Genomic DNA, 24451 nt, shown 5'->3' with positions numbered 1-24451 from the left:
AGGGGTACCAATGCTGTCTGGGCCAATCTGGAGCAATAAGGATGGCCTTTGGTCTCTCCTCCCTTATTTTGATCAGTACCTTGGGAATATAATGCAGAGGAGGGAACGCGTACACAAAGAGTGTTCCAGGAGAAGGTCAAGGCATCCACCTTCCACGCTAGGAGGCGATGCTCCCTGGCACAGAACTTCTGCATCTGGTGGTTGAGGTGCGAAGCAAAGAGATCCACCTCTGGAGTCCCCCCCCCCCCCCCGAGTGATTTGCAGAGAGTTCCCTGTGGAGCTGCCATTCGTGGGGGCCCAGTAAGTTTCTGCTTAGGTGGTCTGTCAGGGTGTTGTTGACCCCTGGTAGGTATTGGGCAATTAGGTGTAGACCCAGGGAGGCGGCTGTCAGACAGAGGTTCATGGCTAGTTTGCACAGAGGATAAGATTGGGTCCCCCTCTGTTTGCTGATATAGCACATTACTGTGGAGTGATCTGTTTTTATAAGGACAACCCCTGGCCTGAGATGGGGTTTGAAGGATGTCAGAGCCTTTAGAACAGCCATCATTTATTTCTGACTGATGTGTAAGTGAAGGTGCTGGGCATCCCAAAGACCTTGGGTGCACCTGCCTGAGCGCCCCAAGTAATGTCTGAGGTGGTGATGGTCTGGCCTGTAGGGTGGAGGATGAAGGGAAGACCCTTGTTCTTGGCACACATCTCTGCCCACCAGAGAAACTCGGCCCTTATACATGGGATCAGAGGGACAGAGGTCTCTAGAGACTGAGTGTGCTAGCACCAAAGGTTCTTTAGATGCTACTGAAGTATTCTCATGTGAAGCCTGGCTAGAGGAATTAGAAGGATGCAAGATGCCATGTATCCCAGGGCTTGCAGAAACGTCCTCATGGTGAGGTGACTTCTGGAAGTCAGCTGGGTAGAGTAGAGAGGCAGGAAGCTCTGCTTTTCTGGGGATAGGAAGGCCATTTGGGATGTTGTGTCTAGCAGAGATCCCAAGAAAATGATCTTCCTGGTTTGAGTCTGCTTTGATTTCTTCTCATTGATGCTGAACCCTAGGGCAGTTAAGAGGGATTAGACAAAGAGAAGGTCCTGGAGCAGCTTTTCTTTGCACTCTGCCTAAATGAGGCAGTCATCCATGCAAGGGTAAATCTGTGTATTTCTCAGTCTACAAAATGCTATGGCCGGGGCTAAGCATTTGGCGAATACTCTGGGTGCAGTAGGTAAGTCAAAGGGAGAGAACTGAAAGTGTGATCCTGCTCTGAAACGCAGGAATTTCCTGCAGGATTCCCTTATGGGGATGTGGAGCAAGGCATCTTTTAGGTCTAGGGTCACTAGCCAGGCATTTTTTGTTAGCATAGGCAGCAGCTGCTGCAAAGTTAGCATTTTGAATCTGGGGACCACCAGGGAGGTGTTCAAAATGGATTGATCCAGGATGGGGCACCAAGTGCCCTCTTTTCTGGGAACAAGGAATAATCTGGAATAAAAGCCTGTCTGGTCCGGGGGGACAGGTTCTACTGCGCCATGGGATATGAGTGTTTACTTGTTTCAATGCCTCTGCCTACTGATTTGGAGGCAAATCTGGGTACCCTCTTGGAACTGGGAGTTCGCTGAAAGAGAATTTGTATACCTGAAAAATTATCTTTAAGATCCATCGGTCCTTTGTTACAGAAAGCCAATGGTCTTTGAAGAGGGAGAACCTTCCTTCTAGTTGAGTTTTTGCCATAGAAGGGTGGCTTAGAACTCCCTGTCTTGAGGCAAAAATGGTCCACTGTTTGCTTCTCTGTTGGCCCTGGGATAGGGGCCTGGATGGTGTGTCGCTGCAAGGCTTAATGTGGCCCTGTCTGCTAGGTGCAGGGAAGGACCAGTGCTAAGAGAGAAAGTTCTTGATGAACCTTTACTGTTTGTATAGATTTTGCTTGGTCTTCCATCTTTTAAACACCTCTTCTGCTTTTTCCCCAAACAAGCGCTCCTTATCCAAGGATGCATCAATAAGTTCAGACTTGACATGATCAGTGAGAGGTTGTTCCTTCAGCCATGCATATCTCCTAATGACAGATCCTGTCACTACTGCACTGCTAGAGCCTTCTAGGGCGTCATATCCACACTGTAAAGAGTGTTTAGCTACTGGACAAGCAGAGTGCAGTAAATCTGCTAACGCTTTTGAATTGTCACAGTCAGGAAAGGTAGAAATCTTTTGTTTTAATAGCTCCAAAGTGTGTTGCTGATATTTTAACACATGTAACTGACAATTGAGCACTTTGATAGCTAAGGTTGCAGAGGTGTATACTTTTTTACCCATCTGTCCAGAGCTCTGGATTCCTTGTCAGAAGCTCCTTTAGGTCCTTGTGTAATGATCTCTGGGTCTGCAGCAGAACTTCTGTACAGATATTTGTGAGAATCCGGTACTCTGTATTACCCGTCAGGTTTACTGGTAGCAGAAGGGAGTGCATCAGGGGCTAAGCTGGATTGATGGAAAACATCATTCACCACTTCTAAAATAGGGGGGATGGCCAGGGGTCTGTGCTTTGGCAGGTGCAGAAACTCTCAAGTCTTTTCTTAGACTGGGGGAAGTCCTGAAATTCCCAATGGAATATGTTCCCTGAGAGAGTGAATGGTTTCCCCAAAGGAAAGGTCCTCTGGAGGGAAGGCAGAAGGGATGGATTCCTCTGCATCTGAATCCTCATAAGCAGTCAAAGGTTTCTGTTCCTCACCAAAATCTGAACACTTAAGATTCCTCAGAATCCTGTTCTGTCAATTTCTGGGGAAGGGTGCCTTTTTTCCTTTTAGAAGTAGTGGCCTGACTACCCCAGATAAGGGAGATGAGATCCTCCGCCATTTTAAGCATTTGTGCTTGGGGTGGTGGAGCACGAGCAAGACGGTGGCTAGAAGCTGATTTTCTAGGAGTGGCCTTCCTTCTAGGCCTGAGAGAATCTGTCTGAGAGGAAACGGTAGTCGGATGAGAAGACGTCGTTTTTGTCTAGATTTGGTAGTGCAAAATGCCTCCTCGTAAGTCGGTGCCTGCATCGTTGCTCCACACCCAACTGAGGCAGAGACAGCCAAAAGATCGGAAGATGAAGATTTCTGCGGCATACTGGACTCCAAAAGGTTCAAGGTAGATGCCTGCGAAGATATTGAATCAGGCATCAGGGGCTGCGAAAGTGCCTCACTAAATTACGGAGAACTGACAAAGTACAGTTGTGTACACTTACCATAAATGTAGATGTTTCGAGTGTTTTCACTGTTGCAGTCATTACATTTGGGTAATCCTGCTGGCAGGTTGCCCTCAGCTGGCCTGAATTCCTTGGGTCCTGCGTCAGCTGCTGACGCCCCTTCCCTGACGTCAGGTCATCAGGGGTATAAAAAAAGCAGCCAACGCCATTTTCTTCAGTCTTTCTTGCCCCAGATGTCAGGTGCCCCCAAAAAGGGTAGCCAAACTTTATATATACATTCAGAAATACACCAATATAAATTTTACCTTCATCTATAAGCAAATACACCACATAGGTAGTATAAATCAAAGAAGGAAAGATAAGATCCAAAAGAAAAAAAGGGGGAAGGCGGATGGGTAATCTGGACTGCAACAGTGAACACTCGAACATCTAAATTTATGGTAAGTGTACACAACTGTACTATGTTCTTTGTGTTTCACTGTTGCAGTCATTACATTTGGGTAGAGACCCAAAGCTATGGTTGGGAGGCTGGAACTAGACCGCAGTAGGAGCGGCTATGAGGCCCTGCAGAATTGCAGTGGCAAAGCCTACCCTGGATTTAGAGTAGAGTGGCAGATGATAGTGCTTTGTAAAGGTGTGCACTGAACTCCAAGCAGCCGCCTCTAAAATGTCTCTGGATGGTACTCCCCTGAGAAAGGATGCTGAGGTGGCTGCAGCTCTGGCGGAATGAGGCCTAATGCCCTTAGGCACTGGCTTGCCATGGTGTAAGCAGCAGCAACGAATGCAGTGGCCTAACCACTTAGAGCAATTACTAGTGGCATATGCTGCAGGATCATAAGGGAAGCGTATTTCAAAGCAGGCTATTTCTGTCTTCCTGAAAGCTTTGGTTCTGTCCGAGTAGAATCTAAGCTGTCTGTGTAAGTCCAAAGAATGCAAAATTCTCTCCCCCTTGTTCTGTGGATTTGGGTAAAAGGTTGGCAGATGGATGGCTTGGTTAAGAGCCACACTGGACACTACTTAGGCATAAATGTTAGGTTTGTCTTCAAGGAGACCCTGCCTGGATGAAAAAAGTACAGTTTTGTACCTACCATAAATGTAGATGTTCGAAGATCCACATTGCTGCAGTCATAACTTATGGGTAGTCCGCTGTCCTCGGTCGGCCCGAATACCAAAGTATTAGGCTGACGTCGGTCATGGCGCTCAGATCGGACGTCAGAGCGTCAAGGTATTAAAGCGCATGACCAACGTCATTTCCTCAGTCTTTTCTTGCCCCAGATGTCAGAAGGCCCTAAAAATAAAGGCCACAGCCAAAAATAGAATAACTCCCTAAAACCATGTACAAAAAACAGCTACAACCCAAATCATACCACCACTCCAAACTACAGAGGGGAAGGAGGGAGGTAATTGGACTGCAGCAATGTGGATCTTCGAACATCTACATTTATGGTAGGTACAAAACTGTACTATGTTCTTCATCTCACATTGCTGCAGTCATAACTTATGGGTAGAATCCCAAAGCAGAGGCAAAGGGAGGCTGGCAAAATCATAAAGCATTGGGGGCTGCCAAAATGCCCTGCAAGATTGCAGTGGCAAATCCAGCCCTAGATTTGGAATAAAGAGGAAGATGGTAATGTTTAGAAAAAGTGTGCACTGAACTCCAAGTAGCTGCTTCCAAAATATCTTTAGTAGCTACCCCCCTTAAAAAAGCAGAAGTGGCAGTAGCCCTAGTGGAGTGAGGCCTGATTCCAGCTGGAATCTCCTTACCATGGTGAGAATAACAAAAAGCAATACAAAAGCCAATCCACTTAGAAATAGTTTGTTTTGAAACAGGTTTCCCCTGAGAACCCAAAGCAAAAGAAACAAACAACTGCTGAGACTGTCTGAACCCTTTAGTCTTGCTCAAATAATAACGCAACTGCCTGTGAATATCCAAAGTGTGCAAAATTTTCTCCCCTTTATTTTGGGGATCTGCATAAAAAGTAGGCAAATTAATAGATTGGTTCAAGGCCACATTTGAAACCACTTTAGGCATGAAAGTAGGGTTAGTACGCAGAGATACCCTGTCCTTATGAAAAATTAGGAATGGTTCAACTGCCATTAGAGCCTGTAATTCAGAAACCCTTCTAGCAAACGTAATGGCCAACAAAAAAGCAGTCTTCCAAGACAAAAACTTTAACACAGCTGTAGCTGCAGGTTCAAAAGGAGGTAAAGTAAGTTTTTCCAACACAAAATTGAGATCCCAAGCAGGAGTAGGAGCTCTACGCGGGGGTCTTATGTTCTTTGCCCCCCTAAGGAATTGCTTAAACAAAGGATGAGAGAATAATGGTGGATCACAGTCATAATGAGCAGAAATGGCTGCAGCATGAACTTTTATATAGAGGAGAAAGACAAACCCTTGTCCAATAATTCTGTAAGATATTGAAGAGAAACACTCAAATCAGGCCTGGAAACATCAAAGCTCTTTGCTTTGCTCCAAATAAAAAATCTCCTCCATTTATCAGCATAAACTTTCCTTGTACTAGGCCTCCTGGCCTCCAAAATAACATTCAAAACTTGTTGAGGAAGCTGCGACCCTCCAGGTTCTAGAAAGTACAGTTTTGTACCTACCATAAATGTAGATGTCCGAACTGGATAGCATCTGCAGTCATAACAACTGGGTTGTCCTGTCGTCAGGCAGCCCTTCGGTCGGCCGGATTCCAAAGTCCGGGTCCGGCTTCGGCTGATGTCGCACTTCACCCGACGTCATCTCTGCTGGTCTTCGGGTATAAAGGCATCAGCCGACGCCATTTTCCTCAGTGTTTCTTGCCCCAGATGCCAGTTGCCCTCTTGGAAGGCTAAATTTTGGGTAAATGCCAATGTGCAAACAAAAAATAAGCATGTATGTACATATATACAAACAAATACACCATAAGAGACTCCCCCCACCAGCTAGCTATTAGGAGGGTAAATACCCTAGGAGTACCACAGAGGGGAAGGAGGGAGGGTAATCCTGACTGCAGATGCTATCCAGTTCGGACATCTACATTTATGGTAGGTACAAAACTGTACTATGTCCTTCATGGATGCATCTGCAGTCATAACAACTGGGTAGAATACCATAGCCAACTAGGGGAGGAGGAAGAATAGATTATGGTGAGTTTAGGATCCCTTGCAGTACGGCAGTGGCAAACCCTGCTCGGGATCTGGAATACAGAGGTAAATTATAATGCTTGGCAAATGTATGCACGGAGGTCCAAGTAGCCGCCTCAATAATGTCCTTGGTTGCCACTCCTCATAAGAAGGCTGTGGTAGTGGCTGTTGCCCTTGTAGAATGAGGCCTTATGTTCTGTGGAATTGGTTTTCCATGGAAGGAGTAACAGAATCGTATGCAATTTCCTATCCATTTGGAGATTGTCTGTTTGGAAATAGCTTTTCCTTCCCTTCCCTTCCTGTTGCATAGGCTACAAAAAGCTGGTCAGTTTTTCTGTTACTTTTTGTTCTGTCCAGGTAGTAGCGTAGCTGTCTATGTACATCCAAGGTATGCAGCAGTCTTTCCCCTCTGTTTTGTGGGTTGGGGAAGAAGGTAGGTAGGTGGATTGCCTGGTTTAAAGACACTCTGGATACCACCTTAGGCATAAATGTAGGATTAGTCCTCATGGACACTCTGTCTTGGTGGAAGATTAGGAAGGGTTGTACTGCCATTAGGGCCTGAAGTTCAGAAACCCTCCTTGCTGAGGTTATTGCCAGTAGGAAAGCAGTTTTCCATGATAGATGCTGCAGGTCTGCTGTTGCTGCTGGTTCAAAAGGTGCGAGTGTCAACTTTTCTAGCACAAAGTTCAAATCCCAAGCTGGCAATGGTGGTTTCCTAGGAGGTTTTACATTCTTGATCCCTCTGAGGAACTGCCTGAGTAGAGGATGTGAAAAGACAGGTGGATCAAAGCTGTATTCTGCTGAAATAGCTGATGCATGTATCTTGATGGAGGAATAGGACAGGCCTGTATGTAGAAGCTCTGCCAAATACTCCAGAATGTTAGCAATATCTATATTAGACACATCTTTTCCTCTTTCAGCACTCCAAATGACAAACCTTTTCCATTTTCCTGCATAGTTCCTTCTTGTTGAAGGTCTGCGGGCTTCAAGGATAATGTCTTTAACCCTTTGGGAAAGTTCTGGATTAGTTGCTGCTATGTGATGTTCCATGCAGTCAGTTGCAACGTTTTTAGGTTTGGATGCATGATGCTGTAGTTGTTCTGAGTTAACATCAAAGGCATCAGGGGTATTGACCACATTGTGTCCCGAGACATGCTCCTCAGCAATGGGTACCAGTGTTGTCTTGGCCAGTTCGGAGCTATCAGGATTATCCTTGGACGTTCCTCCTTGATTTTTAGTAATACCTTGTGTATCAAGGGAAGAGGTGGGAATGCATATGCTGTCAGACCTTTCCAGCTGAAGGAGAGCAAATCCACTTTCCATGTAAGTGGGTGGAATGTCCTTGTGCAGAATTTTTTGAGCTGGTGATTGAGAGGGGAAGCGAAAAGATCTATCTGAGGCATTCCCCATTTCTTTGAGATGGTCTTGAAGATGTCCGGGTGTAGCATCCATTCGTGAGCATCCGAGGTATTTCTGCTTAACATGTCTGCTAGAGTATTCTCCTTTCCCGGTACAAATATTGCCTGTAACTGGATGTTGTAGCCGAGTGCCAGGTTCCAAAGGTCCAAAGTCATTTTGCATAGGGGGTATGAATGAGTGCCTCCCTGTTTGTTGATGTACCACATGACTGTGGTGTTGTCTGTCCTTATCATCAAATGGCCTTCTTTGAAAAATGGTCTGAATTTTTGGATTGCCAGTTTTACTGCCAGCATTTCTTTTAGGTTGATGTGCAGGTGAAGCTGGTCCTGCGTCCACAATCCTTGTACGCATTTGTCCAGCATGTGAGCCCCCCATCCTAGGTCTGAGGCGTCTGTTGTGATGGTTTGGCTTGCTTGATAGTTGTGAAGGGGTAGGCCTGGGTTTGACTGGCATGCTTGAGCCCACCATAGGAACTCCTGCTTTAGGCATGGGATTAATGGAATTTCTGCTTCTAGGCTGTGCCTGTGTTGGGACCATAAATTCTTTAGGTACCACTGTAGTTTTCTCATATGTAGTCTGGCATGTGGAACCAAGATTATGCATGATGCCATGAAGCCCAAGGCCTGCAGAACTTTTCTTGCTGTTAGCTTGTTCTGTCTTGTTAGTGCCAAGAAATAAAGAGGGAGTTCTTTTTGTTTTTCTGCAGTTAGGAATGCCATTTGTTTTACTGTGTCCAGTTCCGCGCCCAAGAATGTCCTTGTTTGGGATGGTATCAGCCTTGACTTTTGTAAATTGACTGTGTATCCCAGTGCTTGTAGCAAGTAAATGACCCTTTGTAAATCTGTTGTCAGCTTGCTTTTGTTGTCCCCTTGTAGCAGGCAGTCGTCCAAGTATGGATAAATTTGGATTCCCTGTAGTCTGCAGTGGGCGATTACTGATGCCAGGCATTTTGTGAATACTCTGGGCGCAGTAGATAAGCCAAAGGGCAATGCTGAGAATTGATAGTGCTCTGATCCTGCAAGAAATCTGAGGTATCTTCTGCAAATTGGTCGAATGGGGACGTGCAGGTATGCCTCCTTGAGATCTAGAGTTACCAGCCAACACTCCTTGCACAGCATGGGAAGAAGTTGCTGTAGGGTCAGCATTTTGAATTTTGGGACAATGATGTATGTATTTAAAGTGGACAGGTCGAGAATAGGTCTCCAACTTTTTTCCTTTCTTGGAACTAGGAATAGTCTGGAGTAGAATCCTTTGCCTTGCTCTGATATTGGTACTCTTTCCACAGCTCTCATCTTTGTTAATTGCATTATCTGTTGTAGAGCTTCTGTTTTTTGATTTGGAGGCAGGTTTGGCATTCCTCTTTTGACTGGTAAAGTGTGGAAGTGGAACCGGTAACCTTGGTCTATGGTTTGCAAAATCCACTTGTCTTTTGTGATATAGTGCCAGTTCTTCGAAAATAAGGTTAATTTTCCGCCTAATGGTGCTGCAATTTGTTCCCTGGTAGGCGGAGTTAGAATCAAGTCACTGTGATTGTGCTGTTGTAGTGGTAGTGGCTGTGTCTGTGCCTCTGTTATTACCTTGCCACTGTCGTCCTCTGTAGGCACCCCTCTGGATTGATTTCTTCTTCTGGAGCGTCTAATCCTGCCCTTTGGGATCTTGTGGAGTCAGGAAAGGACCAATTTTGGCAGGCCAGTTCCTGCTAAACCTTGGGGCTGAACCTGCAAGAAATCTTTAACCGTTTGTACAGATTTTGCCTTTTCTTCCATTTTCTTCATTACCTGCTGGGCAGGTGTACCAAACAAACTGACCTTATCCATAGGAGCATCTAATAACTTAGCTTTAACATGATCCGGTAAGACCTGTTCCTTCAGCCATGCATGTCTTCTTATCACTGTGCCAGTCATGGCTGATCTAAATGAAGCCTCCAGTGCATCATAGCCACATTTTAAGGAATGGTTACTAACCTGTTGTATGTTATTTACCATTTCTAATACATATTTCTTATCTATAGAGTCATCAGAGGATAGCTTTTTAGTTAACTGATCAAGCATAAACTCTTGGTATTGTATCATGTGAAACTGACAGTTTAAAGCTCTAGCTGAGAGAGTAGCTGAGGTGTAAACTTTTGCCCCATCTGTCTAAAGACCTGGCTTCCCTTTCAGAAGGAATAGGGTTTTTTGCTGTGGTCGAGGCTACTGCCTTAGGCCCCTGGGATATAGTTTCGGGGTCTGCTAGTGGGGCCTTGTATAGGTGATGATGAGTGTCTGGTACCCTGTAAAATCTATCTGGTTTGGCAGGGGCTGGAGGTAAGGAATCTGGTGCAGTGCAGACATCATTAAATGCATTGTCCACAACAGAGAGGACAGGAGGTATAGCTAAGGGTCTGTGTTGTGGAAGGTGCAGAAAAGTCCTAAGTCTTTTTCTGGAATCTGAGAAATCCTGTTCCTGCCATTGGAATTGTTCTCGCGTGGCATGTAAGGTTTCCCCAAAGGAGAATTCTTCTGGTGGAGAAGCAGCTGGAATGGATTCTTCAGCATCTGAGTCTTCATAATTGGAGAAAGGAGCCTCTGGCTGGTCTGTAATATCCGAGTCATCCGCAGAATCATCAGAGGACACAGGCTCGGGGGGCTCTGCTCTAGGTCTCTTTTCTGGGGGCTGAGAGGCCCTGTCTGGGTGAGATTGAGATCCCCTAATTAAGGATATTAAATCTTGTGCCAGAGTAAGCATTTGTGAACTAGATGTGGGCCTGGTTGAGGGGGGTTTGGCAGGCACTGATTTAGTAGATTTGGCTGCTTTAGCCCTGGCAAAGGCCTTAATAGACATGGCTGCAGGAGGCCTAGCAGCACCACGTGCTGGGGTAGAGACATCCAAAGGGATGGTGTCTGATAAGTCACTAGTAACCACTGTTGTAGGTAAAATTTCTGAGGCCGATTCAAGTAAGGTAGCAGGAACCTCAGTAGTAGTCATTGATTCAGCTGTACTTTGATCAGTTTTCTCGGTTTCGGCCGAAACAGAGACACTCGCGGTTTGCTTAACCATGGTTTCGGCCGAAACCGCGGACCGCATGATGTCGGTCTTTTCTTTGCGTTTATAACAATTTGGGTAGTCGGAGGATCCGACGGCATAATGTACGCAAAATCAGAGCCGAAAAACTGTTCAGCAAACTCCGACCGACGCCTAAGCGTTCGTCGGTTGAATGAAGCACAGGCCGAACAGGCTGCTACGTCGTGGTCTGGGCCTAAACAAGGCAAACAGTAAGAGTGGAAATCTTTATGAGGTATTTGTTTCCCACAAGTTAAACAGTTATTGACTTTTTCTGACATCGGCTGAGGCAAGAAAGAGTCCCCCACGGGTACTTAACTTTAGAAGTCTTCGAAGTAGTATTCGGTAGTAGTAATCTCTGGATCTGACCGACTGGCACTTGCGAACAGCTTCTGCTTCGGGCGCCACGCGGCAAGAAAGACTGAGGAAAATGGCGTCGGCTGATGCCTTTATACCCGAAGACCAGCAGAGATGACGTCGGGTGAAGTGCGACATCAGCCGAAGCCGGACCCGGACTTTGGAATCCGGCCGACCGAAGGGCTGCCTGACGACAGGACAACCCAGTTGTTATGACTGCAGATGCATCCATGAAGGACATCAGAATATGCCAGGCTGTTAGATGCAGGGACTGAATCCTGACATTGAGGAAATGATTGCCCTCCTGAGTCAAAAGGTGTGGAATCAAAGGCAAAGGGTAAGGAGGTTCCCGTACTAAACTCCTCAGCAGAGGGTACCAGTGCTGTCGAGGCCAGTCTGGAGCTATTAGAATCATGGAGGGCTTGTCTTGTCTGACCTTCAAGAGAACCTTTGGAAGAAGAGGCAGAGGCGGAAAGGCATAGACGTGAAGATTGCTCCAACTGAATGATAGAGCATCCACTTTCCAAGCTGTGGGATGAAATATCTTTGTGCAAAACTTTGGCACCTGGAAATTTAGTGGAGAAGCGAACAGATCTATGTCTTGAGTCCCCCATGTCATTGTCAACTGTCGAAATACACGAGGATCCAATTTCCACTCGTGGGGATCCACTATCAGTCTGCTCAAAACATCTGCTAAGGAGTTCTGTGCTCCTGGCAGAAACCTTGCTTGAAGAGTGAGTTGCAAACAGAGCAGTCTCCCACAAAATCATAGCTTGCCTGCAAAGAAGGTACGAATGGGTTCCCCCTTGCTTGTTGATGTACCACATGACAGTTGTGTTGTCTGTTTGAATCAACACCTGCCCTGGGAGAAGTAAATCCTTGAAAGCCATCAATGCAAACTGGACTGCTAACATTTCCTTCAAGTTGATATGTAAATGTTGAAGTCTGGCAGGCCACGTGTCTTGAACCCATTTTCCATTGAGGTGTGCTCCCCAGGCCTTGTCCGAGGCATCCGTCGTTAAAATCTGACTCGCCTCTGGTCAGGTCACAGAGAGTCCCTTGTTTAGGTGACATTCCTGAGCCCACCACAAAATTCCTTTTGAATGCAAGGTATTATCTGAATGACAGTGTCCAGATCTTGGCAGTGTTGTGTCCATACATTTTTGAGATACCATTGTAGCTTCCTCATATGCAGTTTGGCATTGGGAAGCACCAGAATACAAGATGCCATGAACCCCAAGGCTTGAAGGACTGTCCTTGCAGTCAGCCTGGACCGTAGAGACAATTGATGGAAGTAAAGTGTAAGATTCTTTTGCTTGTCCGGGGTCAAAAAGGCCATCTGGGAAGCTGTATTCAGTCTCACACCCAGAAAGCACATTTCCTGAGAGGGTACTAGACTGGACTTTGTTTCGTTCACAGAATACCCTAAGCACCTTAACACTGTCATAACATACTGCAGATGGTGAAGAAGCTTGTGCTTGTCTTGAGCAAGAATCAGGCAATCGTCCAAGTAAGGATAAATTTGTATTCCTCTTAACCTGAAGAAGGCTATCACTGGAGCCAGAACTTTGTGAATACCCTGGGCAGTAGATAAGCCAAAGGGCAATGCAGAGAACTGATAATGTAAAGTCCCAGCCCGAAAACGCAGGAATCTCCTGCAACTGAGCCTGATAGGAACATGAAGATAAGCCTCTTTGAGATCCAGAGTTACCATCCAGTGATCTTTGCCCAACAGAGGCAGAAGTTGCAACGTCAACATTTTGAATTTTGGAATGTCCAGATATGTGTTGAGGATAGATAAATCCAAGATTGGCCTCCAAGTGTTTCCTTTCTTTGGTACAAGAAATAGGCGAGAGTAAAATCCAAGGCCCACTTCTGACAGAGGGACCTGCTGTATAGCCCCCATTTGAAGAAGTAAAGAAATCTGCTTGTGAGCCTCTAACCTTTGCTGAGGAGGAACGTCTGGCATGCCTTTGAAAGGAGGCAATGTGTGGAAATAAAACTTGTAGCCTCGGTCTATAATGTCCAACACCCATTTGTCCTGGGTGACTAGAAACCAATTTTGTTTGAAGTGTGCCAACTTTCCTCCCAAAGGAGCTGCCAGACAGGAAGGATCTGGCAGCTGAAGATGCAGGTCATTGGGCCTGTTTACGAAAGGACTGGCCCCTGCCCTCACCTGTAGATTGTGCTGGTGAACTCCACGGCCTAGGCCTGAAAGAACTCTGAGCTCTGCCCCTACCACGTCTAGATCTACCCCTAGACTGTGAATCAGAAGAAGGGTAAGACCAACCCTTAGCAGGCCAGTTCCTGCTAAACTTAGGGGGCTGCACCTGCAAACAATCTTTAACAGTCTGCATAGACAGCCTTGTCTTCCATTTTTTTCAAGACAGACTCCACAGGAGAACCAAACAAAACTTCAGACTGCAAAGGAGCATCTAAAATCCTAGCTTTAACATGCTCTGACAAATTCTGATCCTTAAGCCAGGCGTGCCTGCGAATAACTGAACCAGTGGCAGCCACCCTGGAGGAAGCCTGCAAAGCATCAAAACCACACTGCAAAGCATGCTTACCCACCTGATCAGAGGCATGTACCAAATCCTGTAATTCCTTACACTCTATGCCCTCTGCCAAAGCATCCATTTTAGATTTTAACTGAGTAAGGAGAAAATTCTGATACTTCAACATATGAAACTGGCAATTCAAAGCCCTCATTGCTAAAGTGGAAGAGGTATACACTTTCTTACCCCACCTTTCCAAAGCTCTAGCCTCCTTATCCAAAGGAACTGGATTCTTTACAACAGAAGCCCTGACACCCTTAGGTCCCTGGCTAATAGTTTCTGGATCGGCCCTAGGGCTTTTATACAGATATTTATGAGCCTCAGGCACTCTGTAATACCTATCTGGCTTAACTGTCGCAGGAGGCAAAGAATCTGGATTAAGGGAAGCCTCAGAGAAAACGTCTTGAACAACATCCAAAACAGGAGGAATAGCCAAGGGCCTATGCTGTGGTAAAAATAAAAATTCCCTAAGCCTCTTCCTGGAATCTGAGAAATCCTGACCTTCCCATTTAAAATGCTCCCTCATGGAATGCAGGGTTTCTGAAAAAGAAAAATCCTCTGGAGGAGAAGCAGAAGGAGTGGAATCCTCTGCGTCTGAATCAGAATAAGGAGGAAAATCCTGAATGTCTTCAGCCGAACACTGAGTAATCTGAAGCCTGCTCCAAACTTTCCATTTCTGGCTCCACCCTAGGCCTCTTATCAGGAGGGGGCATAGAACCCTGATTAAAGTAATTAAATCTTCTGCCATTTTAAGCATATGCTTTTTAGGCACGGAACCTGCAGAGCTAGGACTGACACCTGTGGAAGGCAAACCAGGCCTGCCTTTGGAGGGCAACTTAGAGACAGAAGGAGTAGGCCTAACCACCTTAGGCAAGGAAGGGAGAACAGTAACCTGAGAGGCCCCCTCAGCTTGACCTGACTCCTGAGAGGCCAAATCTTGCAAAACCAACGTCTCCCCCTGAGACTCATTTGAAACTTCGGCCGGATCAACCAAATCCACAGTAGTGTCTAAAGAACCGGCGTCCGGAACGGACGAGTCATCCTGTTTGGACTTTAAAGATTTATCTTTGCGCTTCTTCGCGGTAGCGGGCGTCGGAGGATCCGATGGCATATTGTAATTACACCGCTTACCGAAGACAAGCCTAGCACAATCTAGCCTACGTTTAATGGTGCGCTTATTAAACCTAGCACAAAAGCGACACCCTACTACGTCGTGCTCCGGTCCCAAACAAGGAATACAAAGAGAGTGGTAATCCCTATGCGGTATCTGTTTCCCACAAGAAATACAATTATTCACTTTTTCTGACATCCGGAAGTAACTGAGGCAAGAAAAAAAAATATTCCCCAACGGGGTACTTAGCCAACTTGGTGTCGGTCTGAATCTCAGAATACGAAAATTTCAGAACGCCAAACGGCACTTGCAAACGCTGCTTCTGCTTCGGACCATGTGGCAAAAAAGACTGGGGAAATGACGTCGGTCATGCGCTTTAATACCTTGACGCTCTGACGTCAGATCTGAGCGCCATGACCGACGTCAGCCTAATACTTTGGTATTCGGGCCGACCGAGGACAGCGGACTACCCATAAGTTATGACTGCAGCAATGTGAGATGAAGAACATTGATGAAAGGTTCCACAGCCATGAGTGCCTGTAGCTCTGAAACTCGTCTTGCAGAAGTTATTGCTAAGAGCAGAGCTGTTTTCCAAGATAAAAACTTCATATCAGCAGTAGCAGCGGGGTCAAAAGGAGGCAGGGTGAGCTTTTCCAAGACATAGTTGAGGTCCCATGCAGGTATTGGTAGTCTCCTTGAGGGCCTTAAGTTTTTGGCTCCTCTGAGGTACTGCCTTAATAAAGGGGGAGAAAAAAGTGGTGGCTCTGTATTGTAATGAGCGGAAATGGCAGAGGCATGAATTTTAATTGATGAAAAAGATAGGCCTTTGTCCAGCATCTCAGTCAAGTATTGCAAAATCTGAGGGATATCTGGTACCACTGTATCAGTTCCTTGTGCCTGGTTCCAGGCACAGAATGTCTTCCATTTTCCAGCACAAGACTTTCTAGTACTAGGCCTTCTGGCTTCCAGAATGACATCCATCACAGCTTTCCTGAGAGGTGTTTTTTGTATGACGACATTATCCGCCATGCTGCCAAGTTTAATGTCCTGAGTTGGCTGTGCATTTTCTGACTGTTTTGCTGGGACAGTAGTCGAGGTATTTGAGATAAGGTCCAAGCTGGGTATAGAGATAAGTTCCTTAGTACTGGATACCAGTACTGGCGTGGCCAGTCTGGGGCAATCAGCATCACCTTTGGTTTCTCCTGTCTGACCTTTAGGAGCACCTTGGGGAGGAAAGGCAGTGGAGAAAAGGCATATACTGATAGGCTTTTCCAGCTGAAAGATAGGGCGTCCACTTTCCATGCTTGTCTGTGATAAGTCCTTGTGCAGAATCTTTTTAGTTAGTAACTGAGAGGGGAGGCAAATAGATCTATGTCCGGGCATCCCCATTTCCTTGTTATCATGCTGAAGATTTGTGGATCCAGCTTCCACTCGTGGGGATCCATGAGGTTTCTGCTTAGTATGCCAGACTAATTTCCTTTCCTGGCAAGAATTGTGCCTGCATATGTACTTGGTAAGTCAAAGCTGTCCCCCACAAGGTCATGGCTAGTCTGCAAAGGGGGAAAGAATGTCTGCCCCCCTGCTTGTTTATATACCACATGACCGTAGTGTTGTCCGTCTATCAGTAGTTGTCCAGGATGAAGTAGGTCCTTGAAGGCTGTCAGGGCATTTTGAACAGCTAACATCTCTTTTTGATTGATATGTAGATGCATTTGGTTTGAGGACCATGTGCCCCGAATGCATCTTCCTGCCATGAGGGCTCCCCAGGCATAGTCTGATGCATCCTTTGTTGGTGTCTGCCTGGCTGGAGGTAATGTGAATGGCTGTCCCTTGTTCTGGTGACATGCCTTTGCCCACCATCGAAACTCCTGTTGCAGGCAGGGAATGAGAGTAATGACTGTTTCCAGGCTGTGGCAATGTTGAGTCCAAACACTTTTTAGGTACCACTGAAGTTTCCTCATATGCAGTCTTGCATATGGAATTAGTGGGATGCAGGATGCCATGAAGCCCAAAGCCTGCAGAATTTTTCTTGCAGATAACTGGGCCTTTGTTGCCAACATTTTGAAATAGGTAGTCAGTTGCCTTTGTCTGGCATGAGATAAGCCACCTGGGCAGTTGTATTCAAGCTTGCACCCAGGAATGTTATCTCTTGTAAGGGTACTAGTTTTGATTTCTTTTTGTTGACTGTGTAACCCTAGGCATGTTAGAAGTCTTTTCACAAACGCCAGATGTTGAAGAAGAATGTCCTTATTCTCTGCTTGAATGAGACAGTCATCCAAGTAAGGATATATTTGTATTCCTCTGTCTGCAGAATCCACTTGCTGGTGCCAGGCACTTTGTAAAGACCCTGGGTGCAGTAGATAAGCCAAAGGGCAGTGCAGAGAGTTGGTAATGCATTGAACCAGCCTTGAATGTTAGGTATCATCTGCATGATTGTCCGATTGTAACATGCAGGTATGCCTTTTTTAGGTCTAAAGTCACAAGCCAAGCATTCTTGCCCAGCATGGGCAGAAGCTGCTGCTAAGTCAACATTTTGAATTTTGGAATATCCAGGAAAGTGTTCTGAATAGATAGGTCCAGTATAGGCCTCCTGGCCTTGCCCTTTCTGGGTACCAACAGTCGAGTAAAATCCTTGTCCCTGCTCTTGCTCTGGTACTTGTTGAATGGCCCCCATGTCCATGAGGGATGAGACTTGTTTTTGTGCCTCTGCCCATTGATTTTTTGGCAGATCTGGCCAGATGTTTGCCTTTTGCAGAGTATGGAAATGGAACTTGTAGCCTTGTGACACTGTTTACAACCCACTTGTCCTGGGTTATGATGTGCCAATTTTGAGCAAGAAGTGCTAATTTTCCCCCTAAGGGTGCTGCCAGAAGATAAGTGCTTGGTGCAGGCAGGGGGAAGTCACTGGGATGTAGTTTTCTGTATGTTTTCTGATCTATCTTCTCCAGCTTTGGAGGTAAAAGCAACCCATTGCTTGGGCCTATAAGAACCTTGCGCCTGGGATCTGCCTCTAGGGCTTCTGGATCTGCCCCTTTGAGGTCTGTCTGACACAGGAAAGGACCAATTTTTTTGTAGGCCAGTGTCTACTAAACCTAGGTGGCTGTACTTGTAAAAAATCTTTTGACAGTTTGCATAGAATTAGCTTTGTCCTCCATTTTCTTTAACACCTCTTCTGTCTTATCACCAAACAACGTATCAGGCAGATTTTGTTCCTTTAACCAAGCATGCCTCCTAATTACAGGACCCATAACTGCAGCCCTGCAGGAGGCCTCCAAAGAATCAAAACCACATTGCAAAGTATGTTTTCCAACTTGTTCTGCTGCATACAATAAATCCTGCATTTCCTTGTTTTCTGCACATTCACAATTTAACAACATTTTCTGTTTAAGCAATCCCATGACATGTTGCTGATACTTAAAGCATATGAAACTGACAGTTTAAGGCCCTTATAGCCAAAGTTGCAGATGTGTAAACCTTTTTTTCCCCATCTATCCAGTGCCCTTGAATCTCTGTCAGAAGGGGATGGGTTTTTTTGCAGTGGAAGTCTAAACATCCTCTTGACCCTGTGAAAAAGTTTCCGGGTCAGCAGCAGGGTTTTCAAAAAGAAATTTGAGAGAGTCAGGAACCCTGTAATATCTGTCAGGCTTAACAGGAGCTGGGAGTAAGGAGTCAGGGGTCAGACTAGACTCCGAAAACACATCTACAATGTCTAACACAGGTGGAATGGCTAGAGGCCTGTGCTGGGGTAGTATAAGAAAATCCCTGAGCCTCTTTTTAGATTCTGAAAAATCTTGGCTCTCCCAGTGGAAATGCTCCCTTATAGTATGCAAGGTTTCCCCAAAGGAATAGCCTTCAGGAGGAGCTGTTGAGGGTATAGATTCTTCAACATCAGAATCCTCATAGGGGGAAGAGAATATTCCTTATCAGAAGAAATAGAAACCTGATCTGAAGATTCATAGTCAGTGTCTAGCATAGGCCTCTTATCAGGAGGGGGATGGGAACCCCTGATCAAGGTAATCAAGTCTTCGGCCATTTTGAGCATCTGTTTTTTGGGCATAGAGGCCTGTTCACGTGGCTCGAGTTTGTTTCCTTGCATTAGGAGGTGCTTTAGTTTGTCTTTGAAGCTGAAGTCGTTTTAATGTAAAGATGTTTAGGTCTGAATACACCCTCAGAAGCCAGTACCTGCTCAGTGGCTCCGGACCCATCTGAGGAGATTAGCGTCCGAGGCTCCAATACCTTGAGTATCCAGTGGCATGGCCGACTCCACGTGGGAGTCGGTAGTGGCCTGTGACTCTAAAGTAGCGGGCGTCCGGGGCTGTGAAAGTGCCTCACCGAGAATCGGCGAATGGCTTAGGAGAAGTGTCGGTTTTGGGACCTTGGTTGTTTTTCTCTATCCTTCTCTTTGCATTTTTTGCAAACTCTGGTAGTCGGATGGCTATCTGACGACATTTTAGGATAATTAAACCTGCGTCCAAAAAAGTTTAAAGCAAAATTATACCAACGCTTAATAGTGCGTTGGTTAAATCTAGCACAAAACAGACAACCAGTAACGTTGTGATCAGGGCCTAGGCAAGGAATACAGTAAGAATGAAAATCCTTATGAGGTATTTGCTTTCCACAAGAAATACAATTAACTTTTTCTGACATCAGTCTGGAGCAAGAAAAAAGTGTCCTCAACGGGGTACTTAGCTTTATTGAAAACTTCGGATCTGAATCTCAAATATGAAATTCTCAGGAGTCGGCCGACCGGCACTTGCGATCTGCTCCGGGCACCGCGCAGCAAGAAAGACTGAAGAAAATGGCGTCGGCTGCTTCTTTTATACCCCTGACGACCTGATGTCAGGGAAGGGGCGACAGCAGCCGAAGCAGGACCCAAGACTTTGGAATTCAGGCCGGCTGAGGGAAACCTGCCAGCAGGATTACCCAAATGTAATGACTACAACAGTGAAACACGAATATCCTCTACTTAGTAGTAGTGTCGTCGGAAGGTTTAGCGTTGTGTGGTCTATCTTTATTTCTGCATTTTTTCAGAATGTCCATGGACTGTTGGCTGACTGACTCCATATCGGAATGCGAAAACAGAACACGAAAATAATGGTCTACAATAAGAGCTCTACGGCGAATGGTTCTTGCAATAAAGAGGGCACAGAACCAGCAACAGGGAACGCTGTGGTCTGGGCCTAAACAAGTGACGAAGTAAGAATGGAAGTCTCGGCGTGTGATCTATTTTCCACAGGCGAGACAATTGCTAACTTTTTCGTACATCAGTTAGTGCAAGACAAAATGGTCTCCAATGGGGTATGTGGCTTTAGACATTTTCAGCTGAAATTCAAACTCTGGTAGTGACCAACTGGCACTCATGTGAACTGCTTCTGCTACGGACTCTATGGCAAGAAAGACTGGTGTAATGACTTCGGCTGCCTTGCTTTATAGCACTGATGACCTGACAGGCTACAAGGTGACGGCAGCCAACGCAGAAAAACATTGACTGTGGTATTTGGGCTGGCTGAGGGCTACCACAGCAGGGATAACTCACAGGTGATGACTGCAACAGTGAAACACGAAGAAAGTACAGTTGTGTACCTACCATAAATGTAGATGTTGGAGTGTATTCACTGTTGCAGTCATTACACTTGGGTTATCCTGTTGGCAGGCGACCCGCAGTCGGCCCGAGTTCCAAAGTCTTGGTCCAGCGTCGGTTGCTGTTGCCTCTTCCCTAACGTCAGTGCACCAGGGGTATAAAAGTTGCAACAGATGCAATTTTCTTCAGTTTTTCTTGCCCCAGATGTCAGGTGCCCCCAGATAGGAAGGCTGGAAAGATATTATGCCAAAAAAAAATGCATATATTACTATAAACATTTCCTTCATCTACAAGCAAATACACCACATAGGTAGTATAGAGATGAGAAGTACAGAAAAATCCCAGCAATGGAAAAAAGGAGGATGGTGGGTGGGTAACCTGGACTGCAACAGTGAATACACTCAAACATCTACATTTATGGTAGGTACACAACTGTACTATGTTCATCGTGTTTCACTGCTGCAGTCCTTCCACTTGGGTAGAATCCCAAAGCTGAGGTTGGGTGGCTGGGTCTAAATTGGATTTGGAGAGGCTAACAAGCCCTGCAGAACTGCAGTGGCAAAGCCTGCTCTGGAGTTAGAGTAGTGAGGTAAGTGGTAGTGCTTGGTGAAAGTGTGCACTGAGCTCCAGGTTGCAGCTTCTAAAATGTCTTCGGTTGGTACTCCTCTGAGGAAAGCTGCTGAAGTGGCTGCTGCTCTGGTAGAATGAGGCCTAATGCCCTTAGGCATTGATTTGCCATGTTGTGCATAACAGAAGCGGATGCAGTGTCCTATCCATTTCGAGATTGTCTGCTTTGTAATAGGCTTTCCTTGTGATCCTGCAGCATATGCTACAAACAGTTGCTCAGTTTTTTTGAAAGCTTTTGTTTTGTCCAAGTAGAATCATAGCTGTCGGTGTATATCCAAAGCATGCAGAAGTCTCTCCCCTTTATCCTGGGGATTTGGGTAAAAAGTAGGTAAATGAATGGTTTGGTTTAAGGCCACACTGGAGACCACTTTTGGCATGAATGTTGGGTTTGTCCTAAGAGAAACCCTGTCCTGATGAAAAATGAGGAAAGGTTCCACAGCCATTAATGCCTGTAACTCTGAGACTCTTCTTGCTGGTTATTGCTAGGAGCAGGCAGTTTTCCATGACAAGAATTTTAGATCAGCTGTGCTGGCTGGTTCGAAGGGAGGCAGTGTGAGTTTTTCTAAAACAAAATTGAGGTCCCAAGTAGATACTGGTGCACTCCTTGGGGGTCTTATATTTTTTGCCCCTCTGAGGTACTGTCGTAGTACAGGATGTGAAAAAATAGGAGGTTCCGTATTGTAATGAGCTGAAATGGCAGAGGCATGGATTTTAATAGATAAGCCTTTGTCCAGCATCTCATTTAGGTATTGTAAAATCGGAGGTATATTAGGGACAAGTGGTTCGAGCCCTTGTGCCTGGTTCCAAGCACAGAATCTTTTCCATTTTTCTGCATAAGATTTCCTAGTGCTGGGCCTCCTGGCTTATAAAATGACATCCATAACAGCTTTAGCGAGAGGTGCAGTCTGAGTGGCTACATAACCTGCCATGCTGCCAGGTTTAAGGTTCTGAGATGACTGTGCAGAATCTGACTGTTTTGTTGTGTCAGAAGATGAGGAATTTGAGGTAGAAGTCAAGCTGGGCCTTGAGACAAATTCTTTAGGATTGGGTACCAGTGCTGGCGTGGCCAGTCTGGTGCAATAAGGATAATTTTTGGCCTTTGTCTGACTTTTAGTAGCACCTTGGTGAGAAGAGGCATCGGAGGGAAGGCATAGACTGTCGGGCCTTTCCAGCTGAATGATAGAGCATCCACTTTCCATGCTTGAGAGTGATACGTTCTTGTGCAAAATTTCGGTATTTGGTAATTGTGAAGGGAGGCAAAAAGATCTATGTCTGGGCGTCCCCATTTCCTCGTTATCATGCTGAACATTTGTGGATTTAGCTTCCATTCGTGAGGATCCAAGAGATTTCTATTTAGTTCATCTGCCAGTGTATTTTTTGTTCCTGGCAGGAATTGTGCCTGCAGATGTACTTGATAGGTCAGTGCTGTGTTCCACTAAGTCATGGCTTGTCTGCATAGGGGGTAGGAATGTGTACCCCCTTGCTTGTTTATGTACCACATAACTGTGGTATTGTCCATCTTTACTAATAGTTGCCCTGGATGTATTAGGTCCTTGAAAGCTGTCAGGGCATTCTGTACAGCTAGCATCTCTTTTTGATTGATGCGAAGATGCATTTGTTCCTTGATCCACGTACCCTGAATACATTTTCCTGCCATATGTGCCCCCCAGGCCTAATCCAATGCATCCATTATTGTCTGCCTGGCTGTGGATAAAGTGAAAGGCTGTCCCTTGTTGTGGTGACAGGCCTGGGCCCACCATCAAAACTCCTGTTGTAGGCAGGGAATTAAAGTTATGATTGTCTCCAATGTGACAATGCTGAGTCCAAACACTTTTTAGATACCATTGCAGTTTCCTCATATGCAGTTTTGCATATGGAATTAGTAGAATGCAGAATGCTATGAAGCCTAGGGCCTGCAGAATTTTTCTTGCAGGGAGCTGGGTTTTTGTTGCCACTGAAAGTAATGAGCCAGTTGCCTTTGTCTGGCGTGAGATAGGCCATCTGGGCAGTTGTATTTAAGCTTGCAGCCAGGAATATCTCTTGAGAGGGCACTAGTTTTGATTTCTTTTCGTTTATTGTCTACCCTAGGCAAATTAGCAATCTTTTTACAAACGCCAGATGCTTTAGAAGAATGTCCTTGCTCTCTGCTTGAATAAGGCAGTCGTCCAAGTAAGGATATATTTGAATTCCTTTTTGTCTGCAAAATGCAATTACTGGTGCCAGGCATTTTGTGAAGACCCTGGGCGCAGTAGATAAGCCAAAGGGCAGTGCAGAGAATTGGTAATGCATTGAGCCTGCTATGAATCTGAGGTATCTTCTGCAAGACTGTCTGATTGGGACATGCAGGTATGCCTCGAGGTCTAAAGTAAGTAGCCAAGCCTTCTTGCCCAGCATGGGCAGAAGTTGATGTAGTGTTAACATTTTGAAACATCCAGGAAGTATTTAGGATAGACAGGTCCAGTATTGGTCTCCAGGCCTTGTCCTTTCTGGGTACTAAAAAAGTCTTGAGTAAAATCCTTGTTCTTGCTGTGGAACTTTTTGAATAGCTCCCATGTCCATAAGAGCAGCAATCTGTTTTTGTGCCTCTGCCCATTGGTTTTGTGGCAGGTCTGGCATACCTTTTGATTTTGGAAGCATGTGGAAGTGGAACCTGTAACCCAGAGAAACAATATTCAGCAACCATTGGTCCTGGGTGATCATGTGCCAATTTTTTTTGAGAAAAGTGCTAGCTTCCCCCCTAGGGATACTGTCAAAAGGTAAGTGCTTGGCATTTGCAGAGGCAAGTCATTGGGACTGTTTCCTATAAGGTTGTGATTTGTCTTCTCCTCCTTTGGGGGCTGAAGCACCCCCATTGTTTAGATCTGTAGGAGCCTTGGGACTGAGATCTGCCTCTTGGGTGTCTGTATCTGCCTCTTTGTGGCCTGTCTGACACTGGAAAGGACCAATTTTTTGAAGGCCAGTTTCTGCTAAATCTAGGTGGTTGAACCTGTAAGAAATCTTTCACTGACTGCATTGACTTTGCTTTATCCTCCATTTTCTTTAACACCTCTTCTGCCTTAACACCAAAGTATCATGCTGTAATGGCGCATCCAATAATTTTACTTTAACATGGTCAGGTAAACTGTTCTTTCAACCAAGCATGCCTTCGAATAACAGAGCCTGTAACTGCAGCTCTAGAAGAAGCCTCTAATGAATCAAAACCACATTGCAGAGTATGCTTTCCCACTTGTTCAACTGCATGCAATAAATCCTGCATTTCCTTACTGTCAGGACCTTCTGTATTTGAAACCATTTTCTGTTTTAACAATGACATCAGGTACTGTTGGTATTTAAGCATGTGAAACTGACAGTTTGAAGCTCTTACAGCTAAAGTAGCAGAAGTGTAAACTTTCTTCCCCCATCTTTCCAGAGCTCTGGAATCTCTATCCGAGGGGACAGGATTTTTAGCAGTGGAAGCCTCAAC

General features: G+C 45.6%; 1 protein-coding gene across 1 annotated transcript in view; it reads right to left on the bottom strand.

Moving 5' to 3' along the window:
- IGF2BP1 (insulin like growth factor 2 mRNA binding protein 1) overlaps nucleotides 1–24451 on the bottom strand; it is a gene marked incomplete in the record, with an annotated part of 2071998 nt that overhangs the window by 646684 nt on the left and 1400863 nt on the right.

Source organism: Protopterus annectens, chromosome 13.part0, assembly GCF_019279795.1.
Source record: "Protopterus annectens isolate FY-2018-M chromosome 13.part0, PAN1.0, whole genome shotgun sequence".
Classification (NCBI taxonomy): domain Eukaryota; kingdom Metazoa; phylum Chordata; order Ceratodontiformes; family Protopteridae; genus Protopterus; species Protopterus annectens.
Note: the sequence above shows the minus strand (reverse complement) of the source record. Positions and strands in the feature narration are given on the sequence as shown.